Here is a 6,219-nt window from a genome sequence, read left to right as displayed (position 1 = left end):
TGGTGCCAAAGTTGGACCAGATCCCCCAGTAACGGGGCGCTGGAGATGTTGAGCCAGCTCGCATCCATCCTCGGAGACACCCAGAGCCTCTGGACAGCGAGCCAAAGGAAACGGTTCTAACAGAGCATCTGCCTCCAATTACTCAGGAAGAGCACAGCACTTTGGAGAACGCATTTTCTTCCACAAGCCAGGGAGGAAACACGTGTGGGATCCAACAGGAACCCTATCCTGGCTTCCCCTCTCAGTCACACTGCCAGGCGCAGGGCGGAACGAGGACACATGGCTTTGCCTCTACAGCATAGAGACCCACGGAGGGAACTGACAGGAGCACCATTTAGAACTCCAGAAAGCTTGCAACAGTCAGAATCTCAGCAGCCCCTCTGTGGAGTGGTTCTTATTTTTCTGAATCAGGGACCCCTTTGAGAATCTGGTGAAAAAAAGTTATGAGTCTGTTCCTCCAGAACATGCACAGACACAGAAGAACGTGTGTGTCATTTCAGAGCGTGGGCAGACTCCCTGATTGCCTGTGGACTGCAGGTTAGTTCCTGTCTCCTCTGCCTCCCTGGAGCAGGTGACACATGGCTAATAGTGTTCAGAGCAGGATTGGACTTCAGAACTCCAAACCCAGAGCCTTTTTGTCTCTCTCCCACTGCCTCCATCTGCCTGACAGATTTCAGAGCGTTTGGAGAGCCTTGGAGAATGGAAACTTCCCTGTGTTGATTCTAACCTGGACTTCATCCACCCCTGAATCAAGAACCCCAGTGAGGCCCCCTGCCCCCACTCACACTTTTAAGACTTGCATTCACGGCTTGAAGTCCCATGCCCCTGGGAGGGTGGCTCAGGGTCAGCCAGGTATTGGATGCCAACAGACTTGTCTAGGAACTGCTGCCTCCATGAAGGCGCTGAGCTTGGAGAGAGAGCAGAAGGTCTCATCCTCAAGGTCTCATCTCCACCAGGCCACAGGGTCCCAAAAAAGTCACATAGTAAACTGAAGGGCTATTTTTCAGGCCCAAATTATAGCCTGAAATAAACTAATGAAACCAACTTATTAGGTCAACTGTATTCACTGGGGGAATAATGTTCTTTTTTTCTCCAACTATACTACCTATGGAATTCCTCTTCCCTTCTTTGGACCATATCCCCACCATTCCCTAAGGCCTTCTTCTTAAGGGCAATGACTCACTTTCTGGCACTAAATGTCCAGCTCAGGCCCAGCTAGCTTCTGGGTGTCCAGTTTGTACTCCAGATGGTGGACGGGCCAGGGGCTCCCACCATGGTCTCTCTTGCTGCCCTGCCATGGAGACAGCCCCAGATAGCCCCCCACATCATATGGGGTTTTCAAGGATGTGCAGAGGGACGACATGAATTGCCAGAGCCACGTGGCAGCAGAGAAGCCAGCAGAAGTGATGCCTACCAGGTGCCAGACACTGCTTCAGAGACCAGACATTCTGCAAGCCTGGCGGAGCCTTGACTCTCAAGGAGCTCATAGTCTAATGCACACGCAAGTGAAGGATGCTTTCATCTGGCAGCCAGAAGGTGAATGTGCTTTGTAAAATGACTGAATTATTAAGATCATAGAGAGCAGAGACGGTTATCTATGTCGATTTTTATTACAGTTTAATCTAGAAAATCCAAAAATAGTTACATGAGTCACCAGTCAGGAGATGTGTTTCAGGGTAGATGGCAGTTTGCTGAGCAAAGAACCAGGAGTCTATGGGGAGAAAGGACATGTTGTAACCCTAGTGCCTGGAGGGCACTAAACCGCTATCCCTGCTTCTGATTCGCATTTGCTACATGAGACAGACACTGATACAACAAAACTGCAAGCAACTCTCCAAGCTATAGGATGCAGCTGTCACCGAGTTTCAGGGGAAGGAAAGGGCACCAGAGTTTGCTTCCGGGCTTCTTTGATAATGAGCTCCCTGATAATGACAAACAACACAGGTTTCTGCTATGTGCCAGTCTCTGTTGACTGTGCTTGCCAGTGTTATTCCTTTTGTCCTCATACCAACCGTATGACATAAAACTATTGTTTTACCCATATTACAGATGAGGAACTTGGGAAAGAGAAAAGTTAAGTAACATGTCTTATGTGACTTACTGATAAGAAGGCACCTAGAAACGGAAACTCTTTCCTGGGGGTAATTGAAGCAATTTGTAATTGTGCCCCTGACGGGACATAACCAACGGGTAGGGGAGGATTTTCGTGAGTGTTCCAGTTCTGGAAAGCAGGTCATTCATGTAATAGCACAGTTTCCTAAATGGCGTTACAAAAGTGGCTGTGGCTAGAATCCCAAGGGATTTGGGATTCTGGCAATGAGGGGAAGTGGAGAGAAACTGTCCAAAGTGCAGGCTATTTATTGATCGCAGAAACCCTGCATCAGTGCTGACTGAGTCTGGGATGTGGGCTGATGCAAGGAGACTGAGTGATTCCGGGAGAAATCAGCTGTTCTGCCTGCCTCCCATGGGGCCCTAAAACTGCACTGTCTGCCTCAGTGCACTACCAGTACAAGAGCCCATGTTGGAGGAGGGAGGGCAAAGGCCCCGGGGAGAGCAGAGCTGGATATGCACAGGCTGGAAGACAGAAAGCAGAGTATGCAGGGCTGGTCTGCCAGGAGCAACACTGGGCACCTGCTTCTCCTGCTGCCCAAAGCCAGGAGGGCTTCTCAACCACTGTCCTCATCCGCTACCCCTGCTCTGGTTCTGCCAGGCACAGAATGCACCTGGAGGAAGAGCTGAGTAGAATGAGAGCTGGAGGGTGAGAGCTGGCGTGTTGGAAGGAACTTGAGCATGACTTAGGTCCAGGCACTCGACATCCCCTCTATGGAGTCGGCCCTCGGGGAGTCAGAAAAACAGAGATAGCCAATCCCACTGCAGGGAGCTGGCAGAGTCAGGTGGCATGCAGGAGGAAGCAGGAGAAAGAGCACAGCAAGAGGGGCCTGGAAATGGGAGCAAAGTCATCAAAGGCATGACACCCTCTTCAGTGGATGGGCATGGCCTCAGAGGTGGTGGCAAGGAAGGAGAACAGGAGTCTGGCTAGCTGTGTAGAAGCCTTTTGGGGCACCGGGACAGGGAGCCACCTTCTGCCCCCTCACCTCCAGCTGCCCCCGATTCACTGTGCAACTGCTAATAAAATAATGGCTGTCATTGATGGCATGCTTACTGCGTGCCCGGCATTATGTTAACAGTTATTTTATTCAATCCTCTCAGCAACCCTGTGAGGTTGAGAGAGATAATAGAATCCATCACATCACATGGCTGGGAAGGAGAAGTCTGTGCAGCTCAAAGTCCATTCTTAATCTCCAACCCTCCTGCACACCCTCACCTGGAGCTCCCCAAGCCAAGACTAGAGGTGCTATCCAGGAGGGTCCCACAAGCAACTGAAGATCGGAGACCCCTGTGTTCTTAATCTTGTGCTCCAGAAGGAATGAGAGCTGAGTGTGGAGGAGGCACACACAGTGCCAAGGCCCCTGGAGCTCAGATCTAAGATTCAAGCTGTGTAGGGCCCAGGCACTCTTTGGTCACTGAGGCTGGGTCACCCCTCCTGCCACTCCCTGTGTCTTCCCCATCCACGACCCCACCCCTACCCCAACTGTGAGCAGTCAGTGATGCTCTTTTAGAAACCACACTACAGAGAATGTGGCTGTTTTCTGGATGGCTTCAACCTGCTATCCAACAGCAATCAAACCCACATCATGCTCTGGCAAGGCCACGTGGTCCTCCAGGCCCTGACACTGGCACGGTCAGTGGCCAGCACTGCCATTAGACATGGGAGAAGCTGAGTGCAGCATGAGGCCTAAACCTACCACAGGGAAGCCATCTCACCCAGGAAAAGGACTTCTGACCCCCAAAGCAGAGAATGTGCCCAACCTATCCGTGGTTAGGAGACAACCCATTCATTGAATAAGAACTCATTCATTGAACTCATTCATATGAAAGTCATGGCCACTCATCTGTGCACCATGTCTCTGAAGAGGCCCCTGGGACTGGGCAGCAGCCAGCCTGTCCACCCCCTCCCCATGGGCTGCTCTCGGCCAGCTGTTCCGTCTCTGCCTCCTGCGTACAACCCTGCTTTTCACCTCACTGGCCCCACTCCTCTGGCCCTGGGATGCTGCTCTTGGCTCTGCAGCTGTTTGGCTGGATGCCTCTGAATAGAACATTCAGCCTCTATGGTCTTCTATTTCTTCAACTGGAAAACAGAGAGAAATATGGTCATCATTTTTTTCAAGGGGTGAGGGAGTCATTGGAAGGAATAGCCTGGTAAAGATTCAAAACCCATCGGCTATTTGGAAGAAAAGCTGCTGCAGAAATAAGCTGCTTGACCCAAGGCCCATTTTGTACGCTTCTTTCAGGTCAATCTTGTTTATTTTCCTGGCTCACAATCCCCAAAGGTTGGGGTGGGCCAAAAGGCAAACCTGCCCTTTGCAGGGGCCTCTCCTGTCAAATTAATCTGATGACTTGATGGAGCAGTGGGTGGAAGGGAACACAGCCCCGTAAGGTTAGCGGTGGAATCCCTGCTGGAGAGAAATGACGCTGGCCCAGAGGGGATGTGCCTTGTGCCCAGCCTGGACAGGCCAGTTCACTTCTCGGGGCATATGCTCTCCCTTCCTCCTCATGAGACTAAGAACACCAACTACTCCCTGAGAGTCTTCTAACTTGGTCTCCTGCGAACCCAGTGGGGCTGGCAGGGAAGGGATGATTATATCTGTGTTATAGAGAAGAAAACAGACTTATTCAAAGTCACAGAAATAAGCGGGGACAAGACCTCGGTCTTCTGCCTACGTGACTCATTTTCATACAATACATACCTTAACCCTAACAGAGAGCCGTGATACGAGTCAAATGAAAGAATGTACAGAAGGCCTTCCGAAAGGGGGTGAAGCTCTGTGCAGTGCTGTCCAGCAGAAATACAGTGCAAGCCACATATGTGATTTTTATCACTTATGTGTAACCACATTTAAAGCGTAAAAAGAAACAAGGGAAATTAATTTTCATTGATGTTATATTTTATTTAATCCCATATATCCAGAATATCGGTTCAACATGTAATCAATATAACAAAAGTATCAATGAAATATTTTGCCTTCTTTCATACTAAGTCTTGGGAATCTTGTGTGTACCTTACACTTCCACACACTTCAGTTGGCACTAGCCCCGTTTCAGGTGCTTAGTAGCCGCATGTGGCCGGTGGCAACTCTCTGTGACAGCTTGGCTCTGTCAAATGGCAGGGCAGGTACCTCCTGCCAAGCTACTCCTAAGCTAGGGCAGCTATGAGGATCCACAAGGCCGACTCAAAGGAGCTGGAGAACTGCTCAGGGACAGAGAACAAGAACAGTGGAAGCAACTCGAACACTTTCACTGCCCAGGGGTCTTCCACCTTTATTTATGTCTTTTCACCAGAACCTTTTCCCAACAAAAATTGGATGTAAACCCTCAATGTAGGAAAGAAATGAACCCAGAGCTCTCCAGTGGAAGGGCTCAGACCAGCCAACAGGCCTCTCCAAGGTCTCCCCCGAAGCTCCCACTAGAAATTTTAAGTGTTTTTCTTGTAGACATCAAATAGTAGGGCTTTTTAAAAATTATTTATTTTTTTTTTTATTTTTATTTTTTTGACAGCCTCTGTCACCCAGGCTGTAGTGCAATGGCACCATCTTGGCTCATTGCAACCTCCGCCTCCTGGGTAAAAGCAATTCTCCTGCCTCAGCCTCCCCAGTAGCTGGGATTACATGTGTGCACCACCATACCTGGCTAATTTTTGTATTTTTAGTAGAGACAGGGTTTCACCATGTTGGCCAGGCTGGTCTCGAACTCCTGACCTCGTGATCCACCCACCTCGGTCTCCCAAAGTGCTGGGATTATAGGCGTGAGCCACCGTGCTCAGCTTTTCATCCTGACAATTTCTGCTTTTTAATCGGAGTGTTTAGGCTATTTGCATCTGATGTAATTATCGATATGTGGTAGTTATGCATAAAGCTATTACCTTGCTGTTTGCTTTACACTTGTCCCATTTCTCCTTTGTTTCTATTTTTCCTCTCTTCCTGTTCTCTTGTTGATTAAATTTTAGTTTACATTTTATTTTCACAATTGACTTACTACCTAGATGTCTTTGCTGTGATTTTAATAGTTGCTCTATAGTTAATAATTTGTATGTTTAACTTGTAACAGTCTAACTTTAAATAATAATAATACCACTTCATGGATAAAATCTTTGCAACAATA

The sequence above is a fragment of the Nomascus leucogenys genome, chromosome 5 (genome assembly GCF_006542625.1).
Source record: "Nomascus leucogenys isolate Asia chromosome 5, Asia_NLE_v1, whole genome shotgun sequence".
Lineage (NCBI taxonomy): Eukaryota > Metazoa > Chordata > Mammalia > Primates > Hylobatidae > Nomascus > Nomascus leucogenys.
Note: the sequence above shows the minus strand (reverse complement) of the source record.